Source organism: Anomaloglossus baeobatrachus, chromosome 5 (assembly GCF_048569485.1).
Source record: "Anomaloglossus baeobatrachus isolate aAnoBae1 chromosome 5, aAnoBae1.hap1, whole genome shotgun sequence".
NCBI lineage: Eukaryota > Metazoa > Chordata > Amphibia > Anura > Aromobatidae > Anomaloglossus > Anomaloglossus baeobatrachus.
The window spans coordinates 142,171,418-142,188,686 of NC_134357.1; the positions used below are offsets into that span (position 1 = coordinate 142,171,418).

General features: G+C 46.4%; 1 protein-coding gene across 1 annotated transcript in view; it reads right to left on the reverse strand.

The window, feature by feature from the left end:
• The window catches only part of P4HA1 (prolyl 4-hydroxylase subunit alpha 1), a 77,724-nt gene extending 71,061 nt beyond the window's left edge, over positions 1-6,663 (reverse strand). The window contains 1 exon segment of the mRNA XM_075348941.1: positions 6,582-6,663. The gene's annotated coding sequence lies outside the window, so the exon portion shown is untranslated.
• Between the last annotated feature and the right edge of the window lie 10,606 nt (positions 6,664-17,269).

Consider the following 17,269-nt stretch of genomic DNA (forward strand, 5'->3'; position numbering starts at 1 on the left):
CCACCTAATCTGAGAACAGCATAACGTAGGGGCAGGGATCCTGATTCCAGTGATGTGTCACTTACTGGGCTGCTCAGTGTAGTTTTGATAAAAATCACTGTTTAATCAGCAGTAGATTATCATTAGAGGACTACTTGGTGTCCTGCAGGTAGTCCAGCATGTTCATGAGCTCTGTATAACCCCAGCCCCACCATTGATTACAGTGTACACAAAAAACTGCCAGTGTTGTGGGCGGGGTTACGGGGATACACATTCAAGTACTAGATCTGCAGCAGAGAAAACAGCAATTTTATCAAAATGACAAGTAGCCCAATAAGTGACACGTTGCTAGAATCAGGGACTCTGTCTCTACATTATGCTGCTCTCAGATGGGATGGCAAAAACCTAGTGACAGATTCCCTTTCAGACTATCAAGGCATTCTGGATCTAAATGTGCTACCCAGTGTCAGAAAGAATGGTCTGAGTGACAAATCCAACAGGAAAAAGACTCAAAAACACACAGCTAAAAACATCTAAGGCTTTGTGCGCACTGGAAAATGGAATTTTCTCAAGAAAATTCCGCAAGCATTGAAAGATTACCGCATCCGCGGTAAAAAAAAACGCGGCAAACCACACCCAAAAAACGCATGCGGTTTGCTGCGGTTTTACCGCGGTATTGTTTGCGGTATTGCCGCGTGCGGTTTGGTACATGTGTTTTATTGCATTCAATGCAATAAAGCACATTGAAGAAAAAAAAAATCAATTCCTTCTGAGATAGATAGTAGATAGATAAATAGAAGAATAGATAGAGGGATAGATAGATAGAGGACAGATCGCTGCATTTCTCACGGTCGGTAGTGAGTTCACATTACCGGCCGTGGGAAATGACCTGTGGTTACCTCTGCTGTCTCGCTGCGAGGCTGCATTCAGTGCTGTGTGTCAGTCTCGGCTGGATGTAAGCAGCGCAGGACCTGTGGATTACGTCGGAGCTTTGTTTCGGAGGGGTTAATAAACGGGTGAATGAGGCTTTTTTGTATTTTATTTAAAATAAAGGATTTTTCGGTGTCTGTTTTTTTCACTTTACTTACGGATTGATCATGTCACCTGTCTCACAGACGCTGCCATGATCAAGCCTGGACTTAGTGGCGGCGATCCGCCGCCATTAACTACTTATTACCTGGATCGCCACTGCATCACGGCATCTAGAAGAGCTGGGGAGACTCCGGTACTGCCGCATAATGGATGTGACAGTCCCGGGGCAGCTGTGGCTGATATTCTCGGCTGCGGGAGGTGGGAGGGAGGCAGGGGACATTAACCCTGCCCCTCGCCCTCCCCAGCCTGAGAATACCGGGCTGCCGCTGTGTGTTTACCTCGGCTGGACGGTAAATATACAGCGGAGCCCACGTGTTTTTTTTTTCTATATTTCCGTTTGATTTCTATGTGTATTCTATATGTCTGTGTTCTATGTCTGTGATGTCTGTGTGTGTCTGTGATGTCTGTGTGTGAGTGTGATCTGTGTGTTTACTCTCTGCTCCGCTTCCTCTTCCTCTTCCTGTCATAATGACATCACTTCCCTGCAAAACCGCAGGCAAGCGATGTACATTACCGGAGGTAAACCGCGAAATACCGCAGGGAATAACGCAGGAAAACGCAATGAACCGCACATAATTTGCTGCCTGCGTTATTCCCTGCGGGATTTCACGATTACATTGCAGTCAATGGAGTGAAATCCCGCAGGGACCTGCGGAAAAGAATTGACATGCAATTGTTTTTGCTGCGGGAATCCCGCAGCAAAACATGCAGCTGTCAAATTCCGCCCAGTGCGCACAGCACTTTTTTTTCCCATAGGTTTTGCTGGTGATTCACTGCAGAGATGTTATGAACATTTTCTGCAGCGAAACATGCAGCAAAACCGCAGGAAATCCGCGGCAAAAACTGGCAAGTGCGCACAGGGCCTAAGACCGGCTTTATGACGTCCATGTTTCAGGTACCTATGACATCTGTTTTTAACACGAATGCCCCACATACCCATGTTATTCTATACTGTTTCTCACACTGCCATGTTTTCACATGAACAGTGTGACCCCTCATGGCCCCACACGCACACACGGAGACATGTCCATTTTTTTCTCCAGCAGCACGGGTGATGTGATCCATGTGACATCAGTGTGACACATACCGGAGAAAACACGGGTCTTTTAAATAAAAAGATTTTATATAGTCACCTGTATCCAGCGCTGTTTTCTTCGGCTCTGCTGCCTCCTGCTTCTGACCGCCGCTCATTATATTCATTGATTATTCACTGAATTGAGGAGCTGGAAGTCGGAGCATTGCGGGGACAGCATCGCTGAGGACGGGTGAGTATTCAGCAAAGCAGTGTGTGTGCAGTGACGTCCAGGAGGTCATTGGAGTTCCCAATGAACTCTGATGAACTCACCTTGGTGACACCTACTGTAGCGTGGACGTCGCGGGGGTGAAATCAGGATGTCATCAGAGTTCATTGGGAACTCAAATGACCTTCCTGGATGTCACTGCGCGCACACACACTGCTTGCTGAATACTCACCTGTTCCCGCAATGTTCCTGCTTCCAGCTTCTCAGTGCGGTGAATAATCAATGAATATAATGAGCAGGGGTCAGAAGCGGGAGGCAGCAGAGCCAAAGAAAACAGCGCTAGATACAGGTAAATATAGAAAATCTTCTGAGTACTCCAAGAAAGCTGCTACCTGTATCTCATGTGACTTCTGTACAGAAGAAGATCGATGATATTCAACAGGCCTGATCATTCTCTTCCTCAACATCTGTGATGGGAGAGTCTATACCCCCATACACATTATATGGTTAGCCAATCCTACTGAAATTAGAAGGTCCGGATGAAGGTTATGGGGGACATAATCTGAGATCCTACATACCTGCTATATATGTGCAGTGATGAGCTGCTGTCAGGAAGTTCTAGCAGTATCTTTTCTCCCTTATTCCATCACATTAGTTGGAATAAGTATGTCTGTACATTGAGGATGTGTTACCTACATTACTATGTATCCACATTTTCCTTCCACCCAGCATGTTCCAGGCTTGCTCCACCATATGCTAGATATCAGAGACGTCCAATTGAAGTACTTAGCTGAATTCTCTACAATCACTGCTTAGTGACGCACATGGATTTGACACAACCACAAAATTGCAACATACTATCTACACAACATTCCAAAAGTATTCATTAAAACCTGCCATATGGATGCGGACAGTGACTGAGGATGAGGGGTACACTACACAGGAGGAGCGCAGATCGCCAGCCACCTCAGCACTGAACATCTGGAACATCACTTCCACATCCGGAAGACAACTATCCCAACAAGCTTCAGACAAAATATTTTCAATGTAGAAAAAGAATTTGCTACTGTATCATTTTTTAGTAACTATTGAATTTCAATGTAAAAATAAAATTAAAAGAGGTATTTACTTGGATTTATAGACCGGATGCAATAAACGTTCTATACAGCCTTAGTCCCGCCCCACCACACACCATCCATCACACCCTGGTTGACCATTACTGGAATGACACAAGTCACGTACTCATGGGGAGTCAGCGCTTTATCCCACCCCTTGTCGGTGGGGTGGGGGTGTTCCCTGAAAATTTGGAATATGATGCAGAATGAGTTTCACAGATGTGCAGGTTTTGGAAACCAGTTTCTGCCAAAAATTATATAATCAAGACAAGTCAATAATGGAAAAAGACTGGAGAAAGATATATATATAATGCAACCCATATTGAGTCAGGTGTCAGGCGCAAGCACGCAGTGCTCAAAGGAAAGCATTGTATGAAAAAGAAGGCGCAATATTCAGGCTAGGGTGGTAATATTAGTCATCTGTACAGTAATAAAACCTAACAGTGATAATATTTAGTGGGGGGCACTATGAGATGATCATGCAAACTGTAGGAACAAGAAATAAGCAAGAGAATGACAGCCAACTGGCTACAGGCAAGACTCCTACTGTAATAGCGCAGAAATCCGGGACTGTCACCGAATAAGTGAAAATCGTAAAACTAATGTTAAAGTAAAGAAAGTAGAAGCAGCAGGGGGATTCTGGGGCAGGATAGGAAGGTGGAATGCTCTGCCACGTATATATCTATATATGCTCCCCTCCCCCACTGGGGAATGTCATCCTGCACAGTCAGACCCCTTTTCTCCAGCGCAATAGAGGAAAAAGCTCTCCATAAAGACTACAGCAGCTTATAATCCAGCTGCTCCCGCGGCTTCCATCCCAGCCTCCGCAAAATTCCCCTTCTCCAAATAAGTCACGAGAGGAAAATGATTAGACTAGAAGTTTCTAGCAGACTCTGCTGTGGAAATCCCAAGAAACTAAACCAGCCTCGCCAAGGGTTAAATGGTTTGCGGCCAAAGGGGAAGCCTCATTTTATGGTACATGGAAGTAAATCCAGAAATAGAGAACTTCTGCATTGTGCAGTAACCAGCGCCTGCAACATTACAATGAATGGAGGCTGCAGAGAAATCACTGGAATTTACTGAAAAGCTGCGAGAACTGGGCATTGACAAGTCAGCCCATCACTGAGAAAGGCCATCGTGTCATACCGACCGCGAGAATAATGTAATGTACAGTCCAGAGTGCACACCACCCACTGCGATACAGCCACGTGTGAGGACCAGTGTCATCACCTACATGAGGGGCCTGGGACAGCACTATATGGGACTATAGGGGGGCAGGGGGTCATACACTAGGATTACACAGTGGTGGGGGGAATCCTGTGCTGGGGCTATATGGGGGTCAGACACTAGGATTACACAGTGGTGGGGGGAATCCTGTGCTGGGGCTATATGGGGGTCAGACACTAGGATTACACAGTGGTGGGGGGAATCCTGTGCTGGGGCTATATGGGGGTCATACACTAGGATTATACAGTGGGGGGGGAATCCTGTGCTGGGGCTATATGGGGGTCATACACTAGGATTACACAGTGGTGGGGGGAATCCTGTGCTGGGGCTATATGGGGATCAGACACTAGGATTACACAGTGGTGGGGGGGAATCCTGTGCTGGGGCTATATGGGGGTCATACACTAGGATTACACAGTGGTGGGGGGGAATCCTGTGCTGGGGCTATATGGGGGTCAGACACTAGGATTACACAGTGGTGGGGGGAATCCTGTGCTGGGGCTATATGGGGGTCATACACTAGGATTATACAGTGGGGGGGAATCCTGTGCTGGGGCTATATGGGGGTCATACACTAGGATTACACAGTGGTGGGGGGAATCCTGTGCTGGGGCTATATGGGGATCAGACACTAGGATTACACAGTGGTGGGGGGGAATCCTGTGCTGGGGCTATATGGGGGTCATACACTAGGATTACACAGTGGTAGGGGGGAATCCTGTGCTGGGGCTATATGGGGGTCATACACTAGGATTACACAGTGGTAGGGGGGAATCCTGTGCTGGGGCTATATGGGGGTCATACACTAAGATTACACAGTGGGGTGGATTCTGTGTTGCAAATACATGAGGGACCCCGCACTGAGACTGAGAGACCCATGTTCACACTAGGTTGGGAAGGGAGCAGACGACTTATCCAGTGTGGGGACTTGATAAGGCTCCCATATTATGGAGAGGGGTCCTGATTGGGACTAGATGAGGTTCCTGCATTAGGATAATGGGGGGATGGACTAGATGAGAGTCCTTCATTAAGATAATAGGGCTCCTGTTTCCTGTATGGGACTAGATTAAAGTACTGCAACAAGAATACACATTTTATATAACATGGGGGATGGCCCTGTTTGGGACTAGATGAGGGTCCTCCATTAGGATTATATGGGAGGGGGGGGGGTCCTGTTTGGGACTAGATAGAGGTCCTACATTAGGATAATATGAAGGGGGGGGTGTTACATTTGGGAATATATGAGGGTCCTAAATTAGGATAATATGGGTGGGTCCCGTTTGTGATAAGATGAGGGTCCTACATTAGGATAATATGGGTGGGGGTCTTGATTGGGCCTAGGTGAGGGTCCTGGGACTATATGATGGGAGGTGGAGGGGTGAGGGGAACCTGTGCCGTTCAAGTTCAAACACTAGTGCCACCTACTCGCAGCTTTCGCCCCTTTTATCCCGGGCATGTACTGTCTATGTACTGGCATCATCTATAGGATGACAGGCTGGTGATACTGTCACATAGAGATATTACTTAAGGCTGTGTTCACACCAGCACCTGGAGCCACAGTCCCGTCGCGATATTTCCACTGTTTTCTGCAGACTCGTAATCTCACAGAGAATCAGCTGTTTCGCCTGAAAAACCTGGCAAAGACGACGATACTGAACTCACTGTTTTGCAGGCGACATAGCTATTCGTCTGCAAGATTACAAGACTGTGCAGAAAACCAGTAGCAATACCGCAGCATCACAGCCAGTGTGAACACAACACAGGGTGCATAAGCGTCTGTTAGTAGCAGGATGATACACTGGCCGGCAGCACCGCAGATGGGACGCACTGTCGCCAATGTAGAAACTCAGGAAAAGTTTCATTGGAAGTTTCCCCATCTACCTGCAGAGCTGTGACCAGTGGCCACTATAGCGGTGTCTGCCCTCACCTCGCAGTCTGTGGTGTCCTCTCCTCCTGAGTGTCCGCGCAGGCCCCGGCCGTGCTTTATAAGCTCCTGTCCCTCCACCCGCTCCGCGGCTTCTCCTGCTCCCCCTCTCTCCGCTCTACGTGAGACTCCTCACACTGGCCCGCAGACACAGCGCAGGCGCAAACCAGCTACACAGCGCGCATGCGTCCACTCATTACGCCTCGAAATGTTCCGAGTATGTACGAAGCCGCTCGGCTGCCGGTGCGGCGTCAGAGATAGCTGGCTAGTGGCTACATAAAAGCATAATGGCGAAAAAATGCACAGGAGCTGGAAATAACACCTAGCCCAATGGAGAACGGCACTGAATGTATACATAAGAATAAATGGAAAGAAAGTAGTGCAAAGGGAAAGTGGAGTTGTTGCCTATAGCAACGATTTCTGTTGTGCTTATTTAAGGCACCATTATCGAAGTGAAAGAAACAATCTGTTTTCATTGGAAGTGCTGTACTTTAGCCTTTCACTAATTTTATATAAACCTTACCTAATGTGACAATTTTTACTGATTCAATATTTGTTCTTATCAAGACATTGGCATTTCCAATATCCTAAGTTGTTCAGACGCGCTGCCGTATGCAGAGGGATGGCGAACAGATAGGACACGACTTGCTGCAGGTCAATGGCGAAGTTCACGTGAATATGTGTACACTGATGGCATGTATCATAATTAGAGATGGGCGAACCCAAACTGTAAAGTTCAGGGTCCATACCGGAAACCTAGTATGCGTGCACGGACCCCCAACACGGAGTTGTCAGTTTCAGCCACACGGATGATTTAGAAAAATAAGAAAAAAGAAAATAAGGAATAACACAGGAGCATTATACTTGTTGTGTTGTAAAATGGTGGTAGAGAGGGCTAGGAGGATTAGAGCAGGAGGGTTAGGGTTAGGGTATGTACACACAAGCAGGACCCGCTGTATACTGGATGCGGTGAGTCTTGACCTGCGGAGCCACGAGTCTCCTATGCAGGAGACCGCAGCTGTTTGTGCCCATGATCACAGTTTGGGCAGTTGTAATCTCTCGCTATGTTCTCCCTGCCGAGAACGCTTGCGTCTCCGCAGCAAAAAATTGACATGCTTCAGCTCGAGAAGCCGCACTGCAGGTCAGTTTTCACTGCGGGAAAAACAAGCACAGTGGGCATGGGACTGCTAGAAATCCCATCCACTATGCTTGTACGCAGCGAAATCACGCTACATCCAAAACGCTGTGAACCCTGATCTTGGGCACATACCTTATACTTTACTAAGTCTCCAGCGCTCGCTGCTGTAACACTATTTTAGTGTCCGCTCATTAATCCTTGTACATATTCACTGTTTCCCCCACCCACCATCAGTCCCAGCGTCTGTGATTGATTGCAGTCAGGCCACACCCCCACCTTGTGGGATAGTATCTGTGATTGGTTGGAATCATACATGCTGTCTGCATCCCTATAGTGTGAAAATATATAAATAAAAAAATTGGTGTAGGGTCCCCCCATATTGTGATACCCAGCACAGATATAGCATACTATTTTAGGCCACAGCCCCCAGCTGTGTGCTTATCTTGGCTGTGTATCAAAATAAAAGGGACCCTATGCAGCTTTTTAAAAACAAAACTTATTTAAATATATAATAGAAAAAAAACAGTGTGCGCTCCTCCCAATTTTTATACCCAGCTATGATAAAACCAACAGCTGGGGGCTGGTATTCTCAGGCTGGGAAAGCTCATGGTTATTGTGCTCCCCATACTAAAAATTGCAGCCTGCAGCCGCCCAGGGTTGTTGCATCCATTAGGTGTGACAATTCCGGCACTTTACCTTGAGAAAAAGGGTGTTTTTCTGGGCGGCTCTGCTATTTTTAGGTTAGGGGGCGTAATAACCATGGGATTCCCCAGCCTGTGAATACCAGCTCCCAGCTGTCGGCTTTACCTTGGTTGTGTATCAAAATTGGGGGACACCGCACGCCATTTTTTAAAATGATTTAAATAATAATAATAATAAAAAAAAAGAAAAGATGCATAGGGTCCCTCTTATTTTTATACAAAGCCAAGACAAGCACACAGCTGGGGGTTGCAGCACGTAGTGGTATGGTTTATCTGCACTGGGTATCACGATGTGGGGGGACCCTACGTCAATTTATTTATTTTTATACTATAGAGAAGCAGACAGCGTGTGTGATTCTAACGAATCACAGATGCTGTCACACAGGGTGGGGGCACAGTCTGACTGCAACCAATCAAAAAAGCTGGGACTGATGGTGGGCGGGGAAAGCAGTGAATATGTATGAGGTTTATTGAGCGGACATGGAAGTAGTGTTACAGACATGTGGGAGACTCGGTGAGTATAATGCTCCTGCTCTAATCCCCGTAGCCCTTTCTACCACCACTTTACATCACAATGTTTGGGTCCCCATAGACTTATATGGGGTTCGGCACTGGGGCAGATGTGGGGGTTCGAACCTGAACATCTGCAGGTTCGCCCATCTCTAATCATAATACAAAACAAACTAATTGGCCTTAATGTTTCACCGTATCAATCGTTCAAGCAGCTTTTTCATAGGCTGCATGTACAGTCATATGAAAAAGTTTGGGCACCCCTATTAATGTTAACCTTTTTTCTTTATAACAATTTGGGTTTTTGCAACAGCTATTTCAGTTTCATATCTATATATATATAATTGCCTTATTCTGTCTGTCTGTCATGCTCCAAAATTGTGTCCTTACGGTGACACAAAGCTGATTGGCCGCTGGGTTCGCCATGGCCCCGTCCCCCCACACGGATTGGCCTCTCGCCCCGGCTCTCTGCAGGCCCCGCCCCCTCACGCAATGCACGCTCGCTCTGGCCCCGCCCCCCGCACGCATTCCCCCAACTGACACGGAGCCCCAGGTGAGTACACACACACACATCACACTCACTCTCACACACACCTCACACACACATCACATCCACACACTCACAACATCCTGGGATATCGCTTGCTTCTCGGCCGCGATGCTGTGCTGTGAGCTTTCAGGACCTGCCGGAGGATCACATGGCCAGAGGCATGTGGTATCTCCGGATGTTGTGAGTATGAGCGCGTATGTGTAATATCGTCAATGTGTGTGTGCGTGAGTGTATGCGATCGGGTGGGTGTGAGTGTATGCGATCGGGTGGGTGTGAGTGTATGCGATCGGGTGGGTGTGTGTGTGTGTGAGTGTATACGATCGGATCTGTGAGTGTCGGCAGAGGAGCACGGCGTGCTGGAGGAGGCTGGGAGGAGAGAGGCTGATCCTGGGGAAGGCTGGGAGGGTGGAGGCTGAGAGAAGAGAGGCTGGTGTTGGGGGAGGCTGAGGCTGGGGTAGGCTGGGAGGAGAGAGGCTGATGCTGGGGACAGAAAAGGCTGATGCTGCGGGCATAGAGGATGATGCTGCGGGCAGAGAGGCTGATGCTGCGGGCACAGAAGCTGATGCTGCGGGCAGAGAGGCTGATGCTGCGGGCACAGAGGCTGATGCTGCGGGCACAGAGGCTGATGCTGCTGGCACAGAGGCTGATGCTGCGGGCACAGAGGCTGATGCTGCGGGCAGAGAGGCTGATGCTGCGGGCACAGAGGCTGATGCTGCGGGCACAGAGGCTGATGCTGCGGGCAGAGAGGCTGATGCTACGGGCAGAGAGGCTGATGCTGCGGGCATAGAGGCTGATGCTGCGGGCATAGAGGCTGATGCTGCGGGCAGAGAGGCTGATGCTGCGGGCACAGAGGCTGATGCTGCGGGCAGAGAGGCTGATGCTACGGGCAGAGAGGCTGATGCTGCGGGCATAGAGGCTGATGCTGCGGGCATAGAGGCTGATGCTGCGGGCAGAGAGGCTGATGCTGCGGGCACAGAGGCTGATGCTGCGGGCACAGAGGCTGATGCTGCGGCCAGCATGGGGGATGGAGCATGTTTGGGAGTACGCAGCATGGCGGATGGAGCACGTTTGGGAGTGCGCAGCATGGCGGATGGACCACGTTTGGGAGTGCGCAGCATGGCAGATGGACCACGTTTGGGAGTGCGCAGCATGGCGGATGGACCACGTTTGGGAGTGCGCAGCATGGCAGATGGAGCACGTTTGGGAGTGCGCAGCATGGCGGATGGAGCACGTTTGGGAGTGCGCAGCATGGCGGATGGACCACGTTTGGGAGTGCGCAGCATGGCAGATGGAGCACGTTTGGGAGTGCGCAGCATGGCGGATGGAGCACGTTTGGGAGTGCGCAGCATGGCGGATGGAGCACGTTTGGGAGTGCGCAGCATGGCGGATGGAGCATGTTTGGGAGTGCGCAGCATGGCGGATGGAGCACGTTTGGGAGTGCGCAGCATGGCGGATGGAGCACGTTTGGGAGTGCGCAGCATGGCGTATGGAGCACGTTTGGGAGTGCGCAGCATGGCGGATGGAGCACGATGGGGAGTGCGCAGCATGGGAGATGGAGCACGTTTGGGAGTGCGCAGCATGGCGGATGGAGCACGATGGGGAGTGCGCAGCATGGGAGATGGAGCACGATGGGGGGTGCGCAGCATGGGGGATGGAGCACGATGGGGGGTGCGCAGCTTAGGGGATGGAGCACGATGGGGGGTGCGCAGCTTGGGGGATTGAGCACGATGGGGGGTGCGCAGCATGGGGGATGGAGCACGATGGGGGGTGCGCAGCATGGGGGATGGAGCACGATGGGAGGTGCACACCTCCCCCCAACACACACACACACGCGCACTGCACAACACACACACTGGGAAACACAAACACCGCCCTACACAGACACCCACACACACAGACAACGCTGCACACACACAACACCCAACACACAAACACCGCGGCATACATAAATATACGCACATACCGCGCAACACACACACTGCACAAAACATACCTCCCCCCAAAACACACACAAACCACGCAACACACACACAATGCTACAGACACACAGCGCTCCACAAACAACGCAACACACACAACGCAACACACAAACAACACCGCTCTCACCCCCCGCCACACCCAGACAACACCCAGAACATGTACAGCGCCCTACACAAACACTTGGTAACTACACACAACAACATCTATATATATATAACAAAAATCATACATGAACTACACAATACGTAAATTCTAGAATACCCGATGCGTAGAATCGGGCCACCTTCTAGTATCTAATAACTGATGGACTGAGTAATATTTCTGGATTGAAATGAGGTTTATTGTACTAACAGAAAATGTGCAATCCGCATTTAAACAAAATTTGACCGGTGCAAAAGTATGGGCACCCTTATCAATTTGTTGATTTGAAAACTCCTAACTACTTTTTACTGACTTACTAAACCACTAAATTGGTTTTGTAACCTCATTGAGCTTTGAACTTCATAGGCAGGTGTATCCAATCATGAGAAAAGGTATTTAAGGTGGCCACTTGCAAGTTGTTCTCCTATTTGAATCTCCTATGAAGAGTGGCATCATGGGCTCCTCAAAACAACTCTCAAATTATCTGAAAACAAAGATTATTCAACATAGTTGTTCAGGGGAAGGATACAAAAGTTGTCTCAGAGATTTAAACTGTCAGTTTCCACTGTGAGGAACATAGTAAGGAAATGGAAGAACACAGGTACAATTCTTGTTAAGCCCAGAAGTGGCAGGCCAAGAAAAATATCAGAAAGGCAGAGAAGAAGAATGGTGAGAACAGTCAAGGACAATCCACAGACCACCTCCAAAGACCTGCAGCTTCATCTTGCTGCAGATGCTGTCAATGTGCATCGGTCAACAATACAGCGCACGTTGCACAAGGAGAAGCTGTATGGGAGAGTGCAATATGACTCAGGATATATAAGCCAGATCAGAATCCCAATTTGCAGACACGGTGTTTCGGGGTGCTTGCCCCTCGTCAGTGCAAAGTATGGGGGTGTCTGATCTGGCTCATGAGAAAGCTATGTGGGGACCACGGGGGAACACTATTCTCCTTAAGGAGACTTTGCAAGCCAGTCTGGCTTATATATCCTGAGTCATATTGCAAAGGATTGTTGAAAATCCACTTGTGACTTTTAGGATCGCTACTTACAATAGGTGGCGCTGTGCTAGAGTTTGTCTCCTTTACTGGAGAGACAATTCAAATCTACTCAGGCATTCATGCAGAGGAACAATTACAATGTTCTGGAATGGCCATCCCAGTCCCCAGGCCTGAATATCATTGAAAATCTGTGGGATGATTTGAAGCGTGCTGTCCATGCTCGGCGACCATCAAACTTTACTGAACTGGAATTGTTTTGTTAACAGGAATGGTCAAATATACCTTCATCCAGGATCCAGGAACTCATTAAAAGCTACAGGAAGCGACTAGAGGCTGTTATTTTTGCAAAAGGAGGATCTACAAAATATTAATGTCACTTTTATGTTGAGGTGCCCATACTTTTGCACCGGTCAAATTTTGTTTAAATGCGGATTGCACATTTTCTGTTAGTACAATAAACCTCATTTCAATCCAGAAATATTACTCAGTCCATCAGTTATTAGCTATATGAAACTGAAATAGCTGTTGAAAAAACCCAAATTGTTATAAAGAAAAAAGGTTAACATTAATAGGGGTGCCCAAACTTTTTCATATGACTGTATACAAATTCAGTATAGAAAAAAACATAAATTCTTTGCTAAATCTATTTTTAAATTTTATGCATATTCATAGAAAAATTCAGAAAACTTGATTCATTTCTTTTACATACTTCAATCAATTTCATAAATGCATCGAAGACAATAAATTCATATTGAAGTGAAGTTTTATGAAAGAGAACCATCCACCAGGATTTCCCATATAAAGTAAAAGCAGTGCCATACTGGCGCTAGCATGGTGAATAAAGTCATACCTTCACTTTTCAGATTGCAACTTTGATTGCAGAATTAAAACATTGATAAAGGTCCAGACGTTGGTGTATTCCTTGATTGACGTGTGCAGTGGGACGGCCTTTGTGGGTCAGGTCCTCGTGTAAATTCCTCCACCAGCATCCTCCTCCGGCGTGATCAGATAGTGCAGGCTTCATAAAATAAAAAAAAAAATATACATTTTGTTTTTAAATATGTTACAAAAATAGATACCTAAAAGTTCAAATCCACCCCCCTTTTGCCCCATTGAAAATGGAACAATAAAAAAAAGAAAAATACACATATTCGGTATTGCCACTTTCAGAAATGCCCGATCTATCAAAATATAAAATCAATTAATCTGATTGGATAAAGGGCGTAGCGAGGAAAAGATCAAAATGCCAGAATTTTTTTTTGTTCGCTGCAACAATGCAATAAAATGCAAAAACAGGTGATCGAAACATCACATCTACTCAAAAATTATATAATTAAAAACGTCAGCTCAAGAGACACAAAAAATAAGCCATCACTTAGCCCCAGATCCTTAAAAATTAGAATGCTATGGGTGTCGGAATATGGTGACAAGAGTGCAAATCTCTTTTTGTTTTGTTTTTTTTTTACAAATTTCTGATTTTTTTGCACCATTTAGATAAAAGTAAAACTATACATGTTTGGTATTTACAAACTGTTACTGGTCTGGGGAATCGTATTGCCAGGTCAGTTTACTATATAGTGAACATGGTAAATAAAAAACCCCCAAAAAACAACAATTGTGGAATTGAACTTTTTTTGCAATTTCACTGCTCTTGGAATTTTTTCCACCAATCCTGTTATTGCATTATCATGTAGTGTAATGTGAATTGTCTTTTATAAGTAATGTGCCATGCAAGCTGTGATATGTAGTAATGTAATGTGATGTGATATTTGCCTTTTTAATGCAATGACTGGTGTATTGTAATGTGTTAAAGTGTAATGTACAGTAGGACCATATGTGATAAGGAGATATGTTACAATGTTTCATTTATGGTGTGCACAGTCCTGTTAGGGAGTTGAGTTCTTCTCAGCAACAGACAGTGAGCAGGGTCACAAGTAGTTAAGTGTTTGGACTAGCCCACAATGGGAGGGGTTAGTTGCTAGGGAAGGAGACTGTTTGTTCTAGAAAAGTTAGTGAAGACTCAGTGTGTGACTTGTGGCAAAAGGAGGAAGGAGACTGGAGTGAAAATTGCGTGATCCTTTACTGTTGAGCGATACACAGCGTGAGAGCAACGCTGAGGCAAGAGACAGACCATCTAATGGAGCGGCCCCAGAGAGTAGTAGCTGGAGGATAGGTCTCTAGTGGCCAGGTCCCTAACGGGATTATACTAACTGGCATGTGGATGAAGTCGTCTTACCCTGGCAAATTCTCCCAAAGCGACCAAGAGCATATGACCCTGCTCTGGCACTAGTGGCTACTCCTTACCCGTTACCTCTACGTGGAGAAGAGCTGTAGATACGGAAGCATCTGAGAGCATAAGGCTCTACTCCGTCAGTGGTGGCAGGACCTCTGACCCTCTCCTCTACATGGCACTAGAAGGGAAAGTGACAGTCACAAGTTGGACTGTAGTTTTAGGCTGCATTGTGCTGGAACTCACAGGACCAGTAAGATCGGAAACAGCCCAGTGGGAACTGTGAATGAGTCTTGATTTTCCTTGTACAATTGAAATGTGCTGGAAGACATGTGGATGTCTGATGTATGAAGTTGTTGGTAAAAATGAATTATTGATTAAAGTACCGTTGTTTGAAACAGACTGGTGGTCTCCTTGCGGAAAGGAGTAATAATTTGGTCCTGGCCAGCCGACGTCAACGGCAACATCCGGCCTGCATGGGCTAATGGCCAGACTACAGAAGTTCACACACCCAGATAGGACCAGTCCTTTCATGTAGTGTGGCGGGGTGTCTGGAGTAATCCCTCCCACGACTATTGTCCTGCAACACCCTACACATTGTGAACAAAGGAACAACAAGATCTCTGAAGATGGACATGTAGCCTTGAGATTATTGATATATTTCAACAATTTTGGTTCTCAAGTCCCCAGACAGTTCTCTCTTCCTTTTTCTGCCTTGCATGCTTAGTATGCTTATACACAGACACACAATGCAAAGATTGAGTAAACTTTTCCCCTTTTTACTACCTTGTTTCAGGTGTGATATTCATATTGCCCACACCAGTTACTTGCCACAGGTTAGTGTGAACGAGCATCTCGTGCTTGAAACAAAGTTGTTTACCCACAATTTTGGAAAGATGCCAACAATTTTGTCCAGACCATTTTTTTTTAATTACGTCCAACTTGTTTTTTTGGGGGGGTTTTTGTGTTGTTTCAATACACACAAAGGAAATAAACTTTTGTATGACAAAACATGTGTAATTGCAGTAATTGTCTGGGACAAATAGTTCATTATCTGGAACAATTTCAACCGCACAAACACTTTCGGCCATGACTGTATAGACAATTAAATCCAAAGCACTTTTACTGATAATTTCCAGGGTGCCCAGTGGAAAGTATGGTAGCATTACAGCATGTTCACACACTAAACATTTTTTTTTGTGTGGTGAAAATGCTAATAAAAAGCTCAAAAATATGTCCAGGTATCTTCCAGGGATATTATTTGCCTTTCTATTGACAACTGTTGTGAAATATGGGAGACGTTTTATAGTAGAACAGGCCTGAAGAATTGTCTTCTCAATTCTTTTATCTGCTTGGCGTTTTGGAAATTGGTTAAAAGATGCTCAAGAGACTGAACAACAAAGTGGTTTTACAATAAAAACAAATAAGAAGAGTCTTTCAAGTATTTTCTGTGCAGACCCGCTAAAAAAAACCCCAAAACTGAAAAAAAAATTGTTGTGTGAACATAGCCGTAACAAACACAGGCTTCTCTAATTCTTCCTCCAAACACTTATCATTTCTGTGTTTTTTGTTTTTTTTTTGTGGGTGTGGGTGGGGGTTGTATACCGGGCAAGGTTTTTAAAGGGAACCTGAGAAGATTTTTAAAGGGAACCTGGTTCAATATGCCCTCTAGCTAGTAGGAAGATCCCTGTCTAATAATATTGTGTAAAAGCAATGTTTAAAAAAAGGATTTCTAAGTTACGTTTTCCTTATACTAATTAGGGCTGTGACTAGTCACAAGGGTGTTATTTCGCCCCGACTAGTCTGCCCTCTGGGCGTGGGCGTAATAATATGATGTCCATGAGCCGACGTCACTGCCAGTGCCCGCTCTTAAAAATCATGCACATGCCGGCATCTGATTTCCGCAGTATTGCTTGGCCTCTGTAGCCGGGTGTTTGCTTCCTGGTTTCAGATGCATGGTTGGAAGTGCAGGAGACTTCGGATTATGTGCAGTGTGTTTGTGAAGCCAACAAGTGTACACCCAGCTACAGAGGCCAAGCGACACTGTGGTAATGAGCACATGCCTGAGATTTCCATGAGTTGGTGTTTACGTCAGGTCATGGAAATCATGGTATCACGCCCACAGGAGCCGAAAAAGGGCAGACTAGTCGGGGCGAAACAACACCATTGCGACTAGTCAGAGCCTTAATTAGCACAGGAAAAACGTACCTTATACCCAATATTATCAGACAGGGATGGTCAGACAGGGATTTGTGGCCTACACATGTTCCTGATGCGAGCTTAGAGGGTATATGGGACATGACTGGTTCCCTTTAAGTATTTTGGTGGCATTTTTCTATCTTGTTACATGCTTTTTGCTGTTTTTCATGTCAAATAGTGAATCCTATGAGAAAAATATTGAAAAATTGCTATACCTAGAGCATACTGCATTTTAAAGACAC